This window comes from Adiantum capillus-veneris, chromosome 5 (assembly GCF_014529385.1).
Source record: "Adiantum capillus-veneris isolate H3 chromosome 5, ASM1452938v2, whole genome shotgun sequence".
Lineage (NCBI taxonomy): Eukaryota > Viridiplantae > Streptophyta > Polypodiopsida > Polypodiales > Pteridaceae > Adiantum > Adiantum capillus-veneris.
In genome coordinates, this window is record NC_140935.1 from 96511759 (window position 1) to 96529983 (window position 18225).

The window sequence follows — 18225 nt, forward strand, 5'->3', positions numbered from 1 at the left end:
GTAGCCACAAAATGCTATGTATGTAGTTGTATTATAATAATTCACATGAATAATCAATTTAACAGATCATATACAGATTAGCACATACTTTTTGACTAAAAGAGATAAAGATTAAATAGAAAACTAAAAATGATCATTTTCATATAGATGTCTTTCAAAAATTCTTACAAAGTCCATCATACAACTATCCGTCTTTATCATTGGCTACTTCTATATCCTTTAAAGAAAAATAGCCAATCTTTTCAAATCGTACAATCATCATGCCTTCTATTAGAAGCTAGGCTACCAAGTCTTCACACATAGTACAAGAGCTAGTTTCACACGCTTTTCTACAAAAAAAGGAGTTCGATTTTTTTAAAGCCTGTGAAATACCGTGGGCGAGAACTTGAGTGCCACGCTCACTTCGCCTTGTGGTTGTCCCTTGGAACCTAGAACCTTGTACTTTCAAGGAGGTAAATGCCCACTTACAAATACTTTATGCAATGGAATTCTGCAAAATTACACCATATCCAGTGACTTCAGGGCAGTTTCAATATTCATACTTCATTACATACACAAGTTGCCCACACACAAATGTGTGGAATAAGTACTAATGTATGCACATTCAGAGCAATAGATGGTAAAGGATGCACAGGCATGTGCACACTAATGCATGGACAACGTGCTGATGTGTGCACTCACACAGGACAACGTGCTAATGTGTGCACTCATAGAGGCCAACGTGCTAATGTGTCCACTCACATAACAATAGATGGTAAAGACTGCAAAAATGCATGTGAGACCACAGGTGGGTAAGCCTACGATTCTCCACCCTACCATTTTTTAGGTAGCCCTTGGCTACCCAAGCTCTTGATATATACTAGATACCTTTGGGTTATACAAAGGAGGAAAGGTGCATTTTACAAAGAATGGTTCTGCATTTAGGGGTTTTTAAAAAAAAACCTTTCATTGGTGCAGGTGACATCCCATCATTATTACTGGTGAAACCCCCGGAATTGGGATTAATAAAAACATGTAGTCATAACCTCTCTCCCACAAAGCGATACAAACCAGCAACACTCAGGATTACGAAAGCATCCACATAAAGACACCATGCATTCGAAGTGCATAACTTACATTCATCCCACCCCCCATCTCCATACAAATCCAATGGATCCCACTTAAAAGTCTTTTCATCTTGTCTACTTACACAATAGTGCCAAGAGGATCATCAGCCTGAAAATCATCCTTGTCAAAGATCTCGATTAAGGCATCGGTCACATGGTTGTCCACTTGGAAAGAGAAAGTATCATCCCACACAGTTTCTCCTTGCTTACCTATTCAAGAAAACCAAAAAAATGCCAACTTTTAATTGATCAATACCATCCATGCTTTTGCCTCTGTACAAGAAAAACAGAATGAAGGTCAATGTTGATCACATAACATTCATGCTTTAGCCTCTACAATTGAAACCCATTTGCAGAGCTCAACGTCAAGATTTTGCCTCTATAAATTGAGACAGAATAAAGATTAATGGTAATCAAACAATAAAATTCATGCTTTGGCCTCGATAATTGAAACCCATTTGCAGAACTCAAAAGTGAAGATAACATATGCTAGATCATTTCTGTAAAGTTGGTAGTAAGAAGGTGACATCCATACCTTCAATGACACGGCTCTTTTGATGCTCCTTATGGCAATAGATGATAGCATAAGGGTCCGATTTTCCAGCTACAGAATGAAAAATGCTCGATTAGGAGTAATTCTAAGCCCCATACATGGCATCTTCCACGTTGACAAAACACACCACTAACCAAAACTATCTGAATCTATGAGACCATGGGCTTCTATCAAATGGATCTCCAACACTCCATGACGAACCTGCAAAGTACCCACATGCTTGTGGCAAAGCCCCTACTTCTACTACTTGTATTTAAAGGATAGTCAGTAATAGTAACGAAAGCTTTGCCAAACCTTAGGGAAGAACTTCAGACCGATCTCCAACGAACTTTCCATTAGGATTTTGGACTTTGAACTTGCATGGAGCAAGCTGATGCTTAAGAGCTAGAGGAATTGGTGGTGGTGATGGTGAGGGGAGGTGCTGCCAACGCTCTTCCCATAGTACAGCTCGCGGCAACTAATACATTTAATAGCACTTTCAAACCCATCGCATTTAGCGTCCAAGTGGCCAAGTGAGCCGAGATCTTGGCCTAATCATCGCCTATATAAGCTAGAGCACCGGCACAGGCTCGCGGACGTTGAAGAGGGGGAATGGGGGAACACGCCCAGCACAAACAAAAGGGCCTCTCTATAGCTCAGGGTATTCACAGCACCCCTATCCTCTCGAAAAACACCTTCAAACACACAACTCACACTAGCAGACCACCGCCTGCTCGATTTCCACTGCTCGCACACTCTACAAACCCACCACACTAGGTACACCTACTACCACTGCCTTTCTCCACCCTTACACGTGCACACAACCACTCAATCTCACTCTCTCACTCAAAACACCATCGGTCCGGGAGGGCACACATTTCCACACAGCGGGCACCGAGGAGGGACATGAAAGCAGGAGAAAGAGAAGGGGGGAAGGGGAAACAACAGCACGGGAGGCAACTATGGCTTGATTGCACTTCAGAAAACACATACATCGGCTTGCAATGCCATCACCATGGCCATTGTCAAGGAAAAGTTACAAAGGGGCTAGCTTGCTAGAGAACTCCACTTTGCAGGCTTCAAACGGCACCTCAAAAGGCCAAGAAAAAAGCCACCAATTTGATTAACTTTTTACTTTTATAGGGGGTGGCTTTAATTTGGGAATTTACAATTTAATAGGTCCACTTGGCATCGTGAATTGGTATCTTTTGGGAAAGAGGGCACCGCTTTGCTCTATCTCTCTCTTCTTCACTCTTTGCACTTGGGGGGGGGGGGGCATTAGCGATGTCGCTATTGCCCCCTAGGCTTTTTATTTTTTTATTTTTATCTTTTCATTTTTACCCTTACTGGCCTCAACCTTACACTGCTCCATTTTTGACTTTGACTCACCCCTTCCTCTATCCGACTCCTCTTTGTCCTCTTTTGACCTTGCACTTGGCTTTGCTTTGCACCCTTTGATTTGCCATGCGTCTTTGGTCTTCCCCTTTGCCCTTGCCCACCTTTTATTCTCCCCTTTATCTGGTCCTTTTTACCTTTGCATTTGCTTGGCCCAGACGCCCATGCTTTTCTTTGTCCGGGCACATTGTTTGGGCCCACTTGGCCTTGCCCTTATCTTTACCCGGCCTCAACTGGCCCTCTATGCTTTGCCCCCGCGGGACTGCTCTCTTACCTGAGGGGGGGAGGCAATAGCGATGTCGCTATTGCCCTCCCTCTCTACTTCAAAAGCTCAGGGGCCCAACGGCCGCCGGAACTGCCCCTGCCATGTCATCATCCTCCTTGTGCGGGCGGAGGCGCCCAAAACCGCCGCAAACTGCCACCCGCCACCTACAGAGCCACCACAACAGCGCCATGCGTGGACGCCATGGCCACGAGCTCCCAAGGAGCCTCTCTCTCCCTTGTGACACTATGGGGGCCTCACGACCCTGCTCAAATAGCCCAAGCCCTGCAGTTTTGGCACCGCATGTGGGACATCCCTGCCTTCCACGGCTCCACATGGAGTGACTTCCTTCGAGCTTCAAAAGTCCTCAAAAAAAACTCAATTGAAACACTTTTTTTTTCCTTTGGTCTGGCTTTGATGCCACTCTCTACTCGATGATTGGATGATCACTTTGCCAAGCCCGCCGGCCAAAGCTTCATATCTTGGGCTTCAACACCACCAACTTGATCCACATTCCGGGTCTTCAATGGCCTTGTGCGGGAGCCTCCAAATCAGAAAAAAAACTTCGAAGCCACCGTGGTTGGATCGAACATCCGGCCTCATACTGCTCTATCTCGGTGCTCGGAGCTCCGATTGGAGCGGTGTCACTTCCGGCTAGCTTCCCATATTGTACTCTGCACTTGCAAGCTTTGGCGAGCTCTAGAAAATGCCAGATGGCCCGCCGGCCGATGCGGCCAAAACCTTCCAGAACTGGCCCCCGTGAAACTTTCAACTGACCATAACTTCGTACCCAGAGCTCCTATTCACGATCCGAGAAGACAGGAATGCTCCATAACTCGAGCACTACACATGTATACATTGACATCAGCCCGAGCCACCTGTCCCCAGCTGCCCTCTCCGTCGGGGATCTGTTACACACCCTTTCTTTAAACTGCAATATCTTGAGCACCGGGGCTCCGTTTGACGAGCCGTCTGGACCAGCTTCTAGATCACGCTGTACTATACATTCTAGAGCTTTGACTTGGCACTTTGGACATCTTCATCTACCACCCCATCTGGACCATTCCGTAGCACTTTTGGCCTAAAAAACCGCATGAGGCATACTTTCCCGCTATCCTTTGGCTGTCAAGGGCCTTGGCACCTGCCCTAGCCTTCTGCACTGCACTCGACTACACCCTTTGCCCGGCATAGACCACTTGATAGCTTCGACCACCTTTAGCTGTACCATCATTGCTCAGCCCCCTCGTCGAACATTTATGTTCGACCAAAAGCATATGTAAAAACTTTAAAACTGGCACACCAAACTGATGATTAGAAGAACTCGCAAAACCATAACTTTATGTACAGGCTATGTACAAAAACCTCATCTTCCTTCTCTCGCACACTGCATGCTCTAGGTGGGTTGCCCACCCCCCTTGACTATAATCTACTGCACTTCAGGCACTAAATCCCTCTCGAAGTACAATTTGAGCCACACACCATTTACCCTGTTTCTAAGAAGCTTGCCATTTGCCCTTACCACTTGATACGTCCCATTCGGAAAGGCCTTCTTCACTTTATATGGACTTGTCCACTTCTTCTTGAACTTCTTCTGGAATGTGAAATCCAGATAACTTTCATACTTCATGACCAGGTCTCCTTCTTCTATCTTCTTGTCCGACAGATTCTGAGTGAACTTGGCAACCCGCTTCTCCCTTTGCTTCACATAATAGTCTGCCGCAGCCTCTCTGTCCATCTGCAAAGCTTCCAAGCTGGCTATCCAATCCTGTAAAAGTCCTTGTTGAGTGGCATTGACACGCCACATACCCTTTAACACTAGGTTGGTAATGGGACACTTTTATGTCCTGTTAAGTGACCATTTTCCTTGAATTATGTCAAGAGTTTCAAATTAGATTTTGAGGTGCTATCTGTCTAGAAAGTTGTCTCATGAGCTGAAAAAAACTCGACATTTTTTTGGAATATCAATTCCGTCTTTAACCTTGTCCTTGCACAACATTTCACAACCTAAACTGTGTGAAAAAACGTGTCCTGTTTTTGGCTTTTTTCAAATTTTTGCAACTATACCACTCTAGAATTGATGTTTGTGAGGTCTATAATGCTACAGAACTATCTTTAGTAGTCCTCAACATGTCTTGATGCTTCTAGGGAGAAATAAATGTTAAAGTTGTAACTTATGACCAAATTATAAAAATTGTCAAATCCTAATTTTTAGCCAATTTTAGCTCTTCTATGATTTTTTTGGTGGCTTTCATGATATCCAAATGCAGTTTTGATTTTCTATGTCGCATATTGTAACATAAAGCTAATATTCCTTGAGTTTTGGGGCACCTAATACCCTATTTTGCATAGTAGACAACAATGGTTGATTTTTTCAATTATAGAAGAAAACGGAACATTCTAGTATATCAAGTATAGCTTTTTCAATATTGTTAGTTTCTTGTGACAACTACATGCATTTTGTAGGTAGTAACCATATCTAGTCATAAGGATCAAATTTGGCTAGATATTGAATAGTTTCTATGGGATTCTACAACTCATAATGTTGAAGCCAGTTTTTTCATGTGTGCTGTATTTAGCACTTCATCTTTGTCCCCAAGATTCCCCTTGGTAAGAGATGTATTATTCTTTTGACATGCTCCATGGCTCCTTATGAACCTAAAGGACAATAGGGAACTAAGAAAACATGCATATATTATTTGTATTGAGCGTGGTTATAGAAACTTTGATGATAGGTTTGCAGAATGGTAAAAAATCAACTTTTTTGTACCTATTTCTTTTGGAAAAACAAAAAATAGTGAGTGAGAAGCAATCATATGTTCAGATCACCAACCCATTGAAGTTAACTAGGGAATTTATCTCAAGTCCTACAAAAATCCCTAATCTTATTTTTATGCAACAAAACGTAAGAAATGACTGTTTTGATGAAAATGTAATGGTCCATCAACTTTGGAGGCTTGGTGTGACCAAAAGATGAGAAATTTTACAACTTTCTTATTTTTTCCATGTTTAGTAGGCCTTGAACTATAACCTCATCAAAGGATTTTACAAAATGAGTGGAGCTACTATGGTTTTGGAGGTTTTTTTCAAAACCCTGAAAGGACACTTTTATGTCCTGTTAGGTTACCAACCTAGTGTTAAAGCACCTAACTGTGCATGCACTGGCAATACAGCCTCCTTACCATAGACAAGCTCGAATGGGGTGAAGTTTGTAGCCACTTTATAGGACGTTCTATACGCCCACAGACACTTCTCTAGATTTGCTTCCCACTCAGCTTCCTGCTTATACACATACTTCGTTAACATCTTGACAATTTTACCATTAGCACTCTCGACTAGGCCATTGCATTGGGGGTGATAGGGTGAGGAAAACCTGTGATGAATCTTTAACTTTTCCACTAATGCGCTCATGAGCTTGCTTCTAAACCCCTGACCCCTATCAAAAACTAACACCCATGGAACACCAAAACGGCAACATATATTATCAAACACAAACTAAGCCACCACACTGTAGCATTGACTGCCTTCACTGCTTTGGCCTCGACCCACCTTGTAAGGTAGTCAATGGCTACCAGCACGTACTTCTTACCACTTGTAGACTTTTGGAGAGGGCCTATAGCATCAAGACCCCACTTCTCAAAGGCGCTTTGTGCAATGATGGTGCCTTGTGACTCTGCTACCAATCGTCTTTCACCTATAGTCTGACACTCGTGGCACGTCTTGCATAAGTAATGCACGTCCTTCACAATGGAAGGCCACCAAAAGCCTTCTCTAAGCACTCGAAAGAGAACCTGATCTTTGCCTTGATGTCCGCTCTCTTCATGGCATTGCTCCAGCACCATCCCTATCTCTTCTTTGTACAACACCCTTCTAAGCACTCCGTCACGCCCGTAGTTCATGAGATCTTCACCTACCAATGTGAATTTGCGGGCCTTTTGCACCACTCTTCTCTTTTGTAGCTTGGACAAACCCTCTGAACATTGCCCTGTACTCAAAAAGCCTTCAATCTCCTTAAGAGTCTCTCTACCTGCATAAGTGGTTGGGCCACATATAGACATGCAACATGTACCTGTACTTTGCTGCTAGCTAGTTGATCCGCCTCTTGATTCTGCTCTCTCCTCACGTGCTTGAATTGGACTTCTTCAAAAGACTTCAGCATCTTCTTGATGGAAAAGAACCAATGCTTTAAAGAATCGCGCTTTACCTACCATTGGCCTAATAGTTGCTTGATCACTAGCAATGCATCTCCCTTCACCACCAACCTTGAAATGCCGAACTCTATGCACTGCTTCAAACCTAAATACAGAGTGAGATACTCCGCCTCATTATTGGTGTGGACATCCTCCACACCTCCTCCTGCTTTCTGCACTACCCTTCGATACGCTCCATTGAACCACATAGTAAAAGCATTCTCCAAGTCGGGTTCCTCCTTGGCTTCATCTCGTACCACCCTTGGATATGCCAGCAAATCGATGGCCTTGCTGACAAGAATTTCTGCTAGGTGAGACCGACTCGTGTGATCCACCTTGAACTCGAACTCGAACTCCTATAGCTCCAACACCCACTTCATAATCCTCCTTCCTGGCCTCAAATGTAGCACCACCTCTGGAAATAGATTATTAGCCGTCAACACAAAAAACTTACGCAAATGGACTTTGAACTTCCTACAAGCGAAGACTAGAGCCATCACCCAGACTTTGAACTTCCTACAAGCGAAGACTAGAGCCATCACCCAGACTTTGAACTTCCTACAAGCGAAGACTAGAGCCATCACCCACTGCTCCGACTCGTTGTAGGTAGCCTCTCTTGGGCTAATCACCCTGCTCTCGAAGTATATCGGCTTGTAGCTTCTCCGTACCTTTTGCAATAGAACCACTCCAATAGCAACTGCGCCCACTGTCATAGACACATAGAATTCGTCCTCTCGATTGGGAGGGCACACCGCTAGCAACTGACACAAAATATCTTTAACCCTATCAAAAGCCTCCTGAGCTTCCTCATCCCACTCATAGCCATGCACTTGTTGAGCCCTCTTTTGAAGAGGATGCACATATTATGACAGCATCCAAAATAAACGTGACAAATACTTCAACTTATGAACAAATGAAGCCAAACCTTGAGCATCTAATGGTGGCTCCATCAACACCAACGCCTTCACCTTCTCGGGATCCGCCTCTATACCGTTTTGCGACACCACATGACCTAACAACTGTGCTCGAGGCTGTGCTAGCTTGCACTTCTTGGAGTTCAGCTGACCTCCTTCTTCATCAAGCCTTTGAAAGCATAAGTGGAGCTTCGATAGGTGCTCCAACCTTGAACTGTAGCAGCCGATATCATCCATGAAGACCCTAATAAAACGGCCCAAGTATGGACCAAATACCCTGTTCATCCAACCTTGGAACGTGGCATATGCATTCACCAATCCAAATGGCATCCGGCGGTAAGCGAAGCAACCCCATGGCGATATGAATGTGGTCTTCAACTGGTCTTCAAGTGCAATCCCTATTTGAAAATACCCCAAAAAGCCATCCATAATCGAATACCTCTCATGCCCAGCCACCTGGTTTAGGATTTCATCCTGAAACGGCAAGGGATAGTGATTCCTTTTGGTTGCGACATTCAATGGCTTGTAGTCGACACACACTCTCCATTTCCCATTCTTCTTAGGGGTTATGACCACTGGCGAGACCCACTCTGACTCCTTCACAGGATATATGATGCGTGCATCCAATAGCTTATTGATCTCCTGCCAAAGGGATTCCTTTTGAATTTCTCCTAGCCTTCTCAGCTTCTATGCTTTAGGCTTATGTCCCTCCTTAAGAACAATTTTGTGCTCCACCCCTTTTACACCTCGCAAATGCTTGTACTCCGTCGCAAACAGATTTGGATAGGACTCACACAGTTGAACATATCCTTCCTTTTCCCCTTTGGTTAAGTCTTCACTTATCATGCTTGAAACCTCCTCTATGCTTAAATCATGAGCTTGAGGCTGCATACCTTCTTCTTTAGGTGGAGAGTCGTCTATGGTGACTCTGAACAAGTCTGCATCTATCTTCAACATGTCATCCTCGCTCTCCTCTTCCTCTGTGCTAGTATAGCCTTCATCATAGCTCGTCTCGGTCTCATACTCATAGCTCATCGTATCGCCCTCATCTTTAACTGCCATAGGACGAGAACTGCTCTCCTTGGTCTTCAAATCAAGCACAATTTGTCTGCCTCTCTCTTTGTCAGGCAAAGTGAACACTTTGCTCTCCCAATATTGCTTTGCACCTATTGCCAAAAGCCATGGCCGACCCAAAATGATAGGGTAAGCATTATCCCCTGCTTTAATCACAAAGAAGTCAATTAGGCACTCTATGCCCATCACCTTGACCTTCACATCCTGTGCCACACCCAGACACCTGGCTTTAGTATGGTTGGCCATCCTCATGCGCACATTTGATCTGACTACTGCCTTGACTCCTGTCTATTTCATGGCTGCTTCTGTCATGACACAAACCTGTGCTCCACCATCTATGTAGGCTTGTACCTGCATCCTCTTCTCTATGATCGCATCTACCAACGGAAGAACATCGGTGGGGCTACCTACCCTCAAAGCCATGTTTTGCACTGCTTGGACATTTCCCTTAGCTCTTGGCAGCCTGGTGCTAACACTTGTGGACCACTGCCTTCTTAATTTTGGATTTAAAGCTAACAACTGGCCAAACGTAATATTTGCCTTTTGATTTTGAACGTCACTTACCAGATTGTACTCGGGATAGCCACGTCCTAGCTAGAAATCCGCTTGCTTGATCTTGCGACGCCTCCTTCTCTTGCTAGGCTCAGGCTGCTCTCTGCCTTCATACACCTTCTCTTTGCCCTTGCGAGCTCTAGTTTCCCGCTCTACCTCTGTCTCCCTCTCAACTCTTGCCCTCTTATTGGCCAAAACTTCGACATCCTGCTTGTCCACCCCTATGATGTTTACTCTTGGAACTTCACCTCCGTTTTGCGGAGCTGGCTGCACAGGATTCTCCACCACTTGCTCTCTTGGACCATTGTATTGCCCTTGACCTCGACCTCTACCAAACAGCGGGTACATACCTCCTCTTTCTCTTTGCGGTTGACGACAATCAGGTGCATAATGCCCTTCTTCTCCACAATTGTAACACCTACCAGGCAGTGGCCGTGCCCTGCCCCTTGCTCCTCTTGGCTATCCACTATCCATGACACTGAGCCGCAACTCCTGCATCTGCTTGGATAAATCTTGCACTGTGCGCACCCAATTTTGCGGCACAACAGCTACACCTCGAATTCCCTGACTTTCTTCATGTCCAGCCTCTCTCGGACTCTGCGGTTTAACTTGGGCCATCGTCTCGTAGCCTGACACGCCCTGCTCTATCTTCTCCTTTATCTTTCTGCTCTTCGACCGTGCAATGGCTACTGCACCATTATAATTCTCTAGGCTCTTGAAATCAACTTTTTCTCTCACTTTGGGGTGCAAGCACGCCATGAATTTTTCGAGCTTGAAATAGTCTCCATTAGCCAATTGCATGGTTGCCGCTAACTCTGCCCAACACTCTTCAAAATGACCCAAAAACAAATTGAACTCTTCACTTACATCTTGTTTAAGCGCCTTTAGTTTTGCATCCATTTCGACTGGGGAAGTCTCCTTGCGAAATTCGTGAAGAAACCTCGCCCGTAGAGCCGGCCATGATTGCTTCGGCTCACCTTCCAATGCATCGTACCATGCTTTAGCTCTACCATGCATCACCAAAGGAAAAGTCTGTATTTTGCTATCCTCGTTCCGCATACGCAAAGATAGCATATACAGCTCGAAATCTGGCATCCACTCTTCAGGGCTCTCTTCTCCTATCAAAATTGGTCCATAGCTTCTACCTGCCATAAATTCCAACGCGAAAAACCGCTTCTTTTCGATCAACTGGGAGCAATCAGTGTGCTCCTCAGTGGGGGCACCAGAAGATGGAGAGGGGGAATGGGGGAGCACGCCCAGCACAAACAAAAGGGCCTCTCTATAGCTCAGGGTATTCACAGCACCCCTATCCTCTCGGAAAACACCTTCAAACACACAACTCACACTGGCAGACCACCGCCTGGTTGATTTCCACTACTCACACACTCTACAAACCCACCACACTAGGTACACCTACTACCACTGCCTGTCTCCACCATTACACACGCACACAACCACTCAATCTCAATCTCTCACTCAAAACACCATCGGTCCAGGAGGGCACACACTTCCACACAGCCGGCACTGAGGAGGGACATGAAAGCAGGAGAAAGAGAAGGGGGGAAGGGGAAACAATAGCACGGGAGGCAACTATGGCTTGATTGCACTTCAGAAAACACATACATCGGCTTGCAATGCCATCACCATGGCCATTATCAAGGAAAAGTTACAAAGGGGCTAGCTTGCTAGAGAACTCCACTTTGCAGGCTTCAAACGGCACCTCAAAAGGCCAAGAAAAAAGCCACCAATTTGATTAATTTTTTACTTTTATAGGGGGTGGCTTTAATTTGGGAATTTACAATTTAATAGGTCCACCTGGCATCGTGAATTGGTATCTTTTGGGAAAGAGGGCACCGCTTTGCTCTATCTCTCTCTTCTTCACTCTTTGCACTTTGGGGGGGGGGGGCATTAGCGATGTCGCTATTGCCCCCTAGGCTTTTTATTTTTTTATTTTTATCTTTTCATTTTTACCCTTATTGGCCTCAACCTTACACTGGTCCATTTTTGACTTTGACTCACCCCTTCCTCTATCCGACTCCTCTTTGTCCTCTTTTGACCTTGCACTTGGCTTTGCTTTGCACCCTTTGATTTGCCATGCGTCTTTGGTCTTCCCCTTTGCCCTTGCCCACCTTTGATTCTCCCCTTTATCTGGTCCTTTTTACCTTTGCATTTTCTTGGCCCGGACACCCATGCCCTTCTTTGTGCGGCCACTTGGTTTGGGTCCACTTGGCCTTTACCTTATCTTTACCCGGCCTCAACTGGCCCTCTATGCTTTGCCCCCGCGGGACTGCTCTCTTACCTGAGGGGGGGAGGCAATAGCGATGTCGCTATTGCCCTCCCTCTCTACTTCAAAAGCTCAGGGGCCCAACGGCCGCGGGAACTTCCCCTTCCACGTCATCATCCTCCTCGTGCGGGCGGAGGTGCCCAAAACCGCCGCAAACTGCCACCCGCCACCTACAGAGCCACCACAATAGCGCCATGCGCGGACGCCATGGCCACGAGCTACCAAGGAGCCTCTCTCTCCCTTGTGACACTATGGGGGCCTCACGGCCCTGCTCAAATAGCCCAAGCCCTGCAGTTTCGGCACCGCATGTGGGACATCCCTGCCTGCCATGTGGCAACTCCACGTGGAGTGACTTCCTTGGAGCTTCAAAAGTCCTCAAAAAAAATTCAATTGAAACACATTTTTTTCCTTTGGCCTGGCTTTGATGCCACTCTCTACTCGATGATCGGATGATCACTCTACCAAGCCCGAGCAAAGCTTCATACCTTGGGCTTCAACACCACAAACTTGATCCACATTCCGGGTCTTCAATGGCCTTGTGCGGGAGCCGCCAAAACAGAAAAACAACTTCAAAGCCACCGTGGTTGGATCGAACATCCGGCCTCAAACTGCTCTATCTCATTGCTCAGAGCTTTGATTGGAGCGGTGTCACTTCCGGCTAGCTTCCCATATTGTACTCTACACTTGCAAGCTTTGGCGAGCTCTAGAAAATGCCAGATGGCCCGCCGGCCGATGCGGCCAAAACCTTCCAGAACTGGCCCCCGTGAAACTTTCAACTGACCATAACTTCCTACCGAGGGCTCCGATTCACGATCCGAGAAGACAGGCATGCTCCATAACTCAAGCACTACACATGTATACACTGACATCAGCCTGGGCCACCTGTCCCCAGCTGCCCTCTCCGTCGGGGATCTGTTACACACCCTTTCTTTAAACTGCAATATCTTGAGCACCGGGGCTCCGTTTGACGAGCCGTCTGGACCAGCTTCTAGATCACGCTGAACTATACATTCTAGAGCTTTGACTTGGCACTTTAGACATCTTCATCTACCACCCCATCTGGACCATTCCGTAGCACTTTTGGCCTAAAAAACCGCATGAGGCATACTTTCCCGCTATCCTTTGGCTGTCAAGGGCCTTGGCACCTGCCCTAGCCTTTTGCACTGCACTCGACTGCACCCTTTTTGGAGCATAGACCACTTGATAGCTTCGACCACCTTTAACTGTACCAATGCCTTCTCATAGTGCTGATAAATGACGCCCCTCTCTCTACCGCCTCCACTATCCTTGTTATCGTGTCCACCTTCGCAATTGCGGGGCCTCTGCTCCTCACCTGCAGTTTCAATGGTGCCACGCTCTCAAGAAAGAGCTGATTCAAAGGGATCCTGCAATGTTTTGTCTGTAGGAAATGATGCAAGGCGGGGGAATGCACTAGAGAGCCGTGCGATATTCAGCAAGGGCTAGAAACTTCGGGGAGCAGGCGAGGGTGCCATGGCTAAGTTAATTGGCAACACATTTCATGCCTCGATTACAGCTGGAGACAGGATAGAGAGAGAAATGAAATGAAATGAAATGTTATATTAAATGACCTATGAGAATCAATCCTTGTGGAATGAATCCAATGTCTGGGTACAAGAATAAAATGAAGGAAAATGAAAGACAAATTATCACACTAAAATCATCATCATCGTTGTCAATGTCCGAGGATGCCCCACATCGGGCGTTGTCCGAGGAGGAAGTACTGCATCGGTCATTGAAGAGCTTCGTGAATCTCAGCCTCTGTAAATAGTCGTACTAGAAGTCTCCCATATCGTGATATAATAGTATTGATCCTCTAATGGACCCTCCATGAGGCATGCTCATCTGGCTGTTGAGTCCTTGCTCTAAAGAAGTGAGTGATCTCCTTCTGTGAATGTCTCCCTCTGTCTGGTCTCCTCAAGCAACTCTCCCAAAGTCTACACAAGTCTACCAAAAACAGCCCGAGGCATCTCTGATCCTGATATCTCATAACTCTAGCCAGCGCTCCAATTCCCTCTCTGAGTAGACAGTGAAAGCGGCCTCGTATCTCATAGTATATCGGACAATGACAAATGTGATGTAACTATGTATACATCTAGGAAGCCTCCGTAGAACCTTGCTCCCAATCAAAGAGCACGAAATTCAGCATACATATCTACTATGTCAATGCTCAAGAAACAAACCTTTTCTTCAAATCTCAAATCATGGATTTCTTTTCTTGCTCACAATTGGCTCTAATTGGATGTAGTGATGTATATAAATTGCCTCACATTGCAGCTTCTCACACTATGTCCAAACTTATCACGTTCAATTGGCCCAAACTTATCATATTGAGTGCCATTCGACCCAACCTCCTTGGATATTGAAATCATTTGTGTATATATATAAGCTTTTTGCTATCAACCCATCACCGCCCACCAATTGCACTATAGCCTCCCTTCCATGTTCACATATGAGGAGATGAGGACTCTATTGCAATCATAGGATTTGCTCACAAGTTTTCTATCTAGAATGTCGTCTTTTGGACAAGATGCATTGTAGGATAGCCTCTGAAGGGGCTAGAAGGAAGGTGCATAGTGTCTGAAATTTATGTAAATAAAATGATTTGTAGCAAGGCAATGGGATACAAGCTAATCTTAACGATCAATCTCAAATGTGGTCTCTTCCAATGTCGGATGTGGTCTCTCGGAATATTTGATTACAAGATTTGACCAAAAGGGAAAATTATGTCGTTACATGGTCACATATATGCTAATTACTATATGTTGATTGGAATGCTAGGTAAACTAGAGATGGTACATACCAACGTGTTGTGACATAGGCCAAAGGCCACATATCCACCACATGTGACACCATACGTTAGCCCTTTTCTTAATACCTTGGACTCAAAAAACGCTAGCAAGATTTTGGTCCACAATTGATGTCCAATAATATTTGAAGATCGAATTGCTGCTGAGAGCAAAAGATGCTACTAGCTTCATAGCCTTCTCTCTCTCTCTCTCTATCTCTCTCTCTCTCTCTCTCTCTCTCTCTCTCTCTCTCTCTCTCACACACACACACACACACACACACACACACACACACACACACACACACACACACAAATAGTGACCAGAGACAAACCTGCAGACAATGCTCCGGGCTTCTTCTAGGAACGTGCAAACTTCGAACTGCTTGTGGAGAAGATCGCATTGCTGCTGAGAGCAACGTATAATTCTTTTTTTATTTTATTCACTTGGCAGTTGGTAGCTTTTGACGGCGTAGTCATAGTTTTTTTAGAGCTTTTCATCGCAGTGGTGTTTTTCTTTTATAGAGTAGCCACATTGGTTAATGAGAGCGCAGTGCTACAATTTTACCTCCTACGCTAACAAAGTAATGAATATTTTGAATAATGCTGTAGATCTTAATTTGAGTGTGACACAAAAATGAACTAATGGTTTAGTCCTCACATTTGTAGACGAGGTCTAGATGAGTAGCTTGAAGTTTGCATGTACAAAGGAGAATTGAGGTAGATCTACTTGGGCATCAAATTGATGGCAAGAACCTCTAAAATATAATGTGGATGTGTGGAATAGCATGTTTAAAACTGAAGGATTTTTCAATGAAATACAAGAGAAACCTCATGAGCCACAATAACATCAAAAACAACTTACTAAGGAGCCACAAACACAACACTACAGTTGCGTTGTCTGTGAAGCACACCATTGTTTCTCACATCAGTTCAGCAAAATCTGTAAAACAGGCTTGGGATATTTTGGCTGGTCTTTATGCAAGTCACAATGAGGCTAAAATTTCTTTGCTGCGTAAAGAGTTAGAGTCGAAGCCTCATGCATGAGGAAGATGCTATGGACACTTACCTTGCTAGTGTCAAGAAGAATCTCTTATCTGTATCCGCACTTGCTAAACTTGGACTTGTAGTCAAATTTGTGGATGATAGATGTACAGTTCATGATCTCAGTAAGGCTGTCAAATGTATTTTTGTTGGTTATAGTGCTGAAAGAAAAGGTTACAGGTTGTATCATCCGCAAACAAAATGTATTCTGGTTTCATGAGATGTAGTGTTTGTGGAAGATTCTGTTCAGCCCTTTCTTTCATCTACTAAAGACAGTAATGTAAGCTCACAGGACATTTATGACACTTTGTTGCCTCTTTTCGGGTGGTGGAAATACGAATGTAAGGTTCCAATGAGGCAAATGTACAGCCTATGAGGGTTTCTGAAAATGTTACAAATCAGCCTACTACTGATGCAGATGTACATGATGTACTTGATGAGGAAAGGGCTGAAAATGAGAAGGCTAGAGGTATGCCAAAATGGCTGGTGCACACTTTGCGTGATAGTAAATTGGACCCACCTTTGTCTAGTCGTACTCATTCAGGCTCTTGCCATGCATCTTATGCATCAGATTGTTATGCTTTGGTTGTGTCTAGCTTACATGATGTTGAGGAGCCTCTGTCTTTTGATGAAGCACAGAATTCAAAAAATTGGATGGTTGCCATGCAATCAGAATATGATGCACTTATAGAAAATGACACATGGATTTTATGTGATTTGCCTCCTGGCAAAAAGGCCATTAGTACGAAGTGGGTTTACATGTTGAAACGCAAGCCGGATGGTGAGATCGATCGCCATAAGGCTCGACTTGTTGCAAAGGGTTATGCACAACAAAGATTTTAATGTATGCATATTGTGGTTTGGTTTTGCATTGACCACTAAATGACTTGGTGTTGTCCTTAGATACATTCGATATTTGGTTGTACACACCTTACAGCTACCTCTTGGTAGCTAGGATACTTGCTGAGCCATGTATCCCAGCGTCTATTAGCTACTGTTTCAATCAATGCAGGCTTCACTTCTTGCAAGGTGGCAAGAACATAATATGTGGTTGCAAACCTTGTCGCACAGAATATCTGCAAAGTTTTGTTGGGTGATCTTAATAAAAAAAGAGCATACGAAAATTGGATGGTATGGCTGTCAAATGTATTTTTGTTGGTGATAGTGCTGAAAGCAAAGGTTACAGGTTGCATCATCCGCAAACAAAACGTATTCTGGTTTCACGGGATGTAGTGTTTGTGGAAGATTCTATTTAGCCCTTGCTGTCATGTACTAGAGACAGTAATGTAAGCTCACGGGACATTTATGAAACTTTGTTGCCTCTTTTTGGGTGGTGGAAATACGAATGTAAGTTCCAATGAGGCAAATGTACAGCCTATGAGGGTTTCTGAAAATGTTACAGATTAGCCTATTACTGATGCAGATCTACATGATGTACTTGATGAGGAAAGGGATGAAAATGAGCAGGCTAGACGTATGCCAAAATGGTTGGTGCACACTTTTCATGGCAGTAAATTGGACGCACCTTTGTCTAGTCGTACTCGTTCAGGATCTTGCCATGCATCTTATGCATCAGATTGTTATGCTTTGGTTGTGTTTAGCTTACATGATGTTGAGGTGCCTCTGTCTTTTGATGAAGCACAGAATTCAGAAAATTGGATGGCTGCCATGCAATCAGAATATGATGCACTTATAGAAAACGACACATGGAATTTATGTGATTTGCCTCCTGGAAAAAAGGCCATTAATACAAACTGGGTTTACAAGTTGAAACGCAAGCCAGATGGTGAGATCGATCGCCATAAGGCTCGACTTGTTGCAAAGGGTTATGCACAACAAAAAGGCATAGATTATGAAGAGACTTTTGCTCCCACTTGTCGTATGACTACTGTGCGTTTTCTCTGTGCATTGGCAGCTCATTTTGGTTGGGATGTACATCAATCAGACATTGTTACTGCTTTCTTAAATGGTGACATATTTGAGGAAGTTTATGTAACGCAACCTCGCGGTTTTGTCATAAACGGACAAGAGGACAAAGTGTGCAGGTGTAAGAAGGCTTTGTATGGGTT

At 44.6% G+C, this 18225-nt stretch overlaps 1 pseudogene; it reads right to left on the reverse strand.

Annotated features, from left to right (window-relative positions):
• Positions 1–317: 317 nt before the first annotated feature.
• LOC147457777 (16 kDa phloem protein 2-like) lies at positions 318–5030 on the reverse strand (annotated as a pseudogene).
• Positions 5031–18225: the final 13195 nt, after the last annotated feature.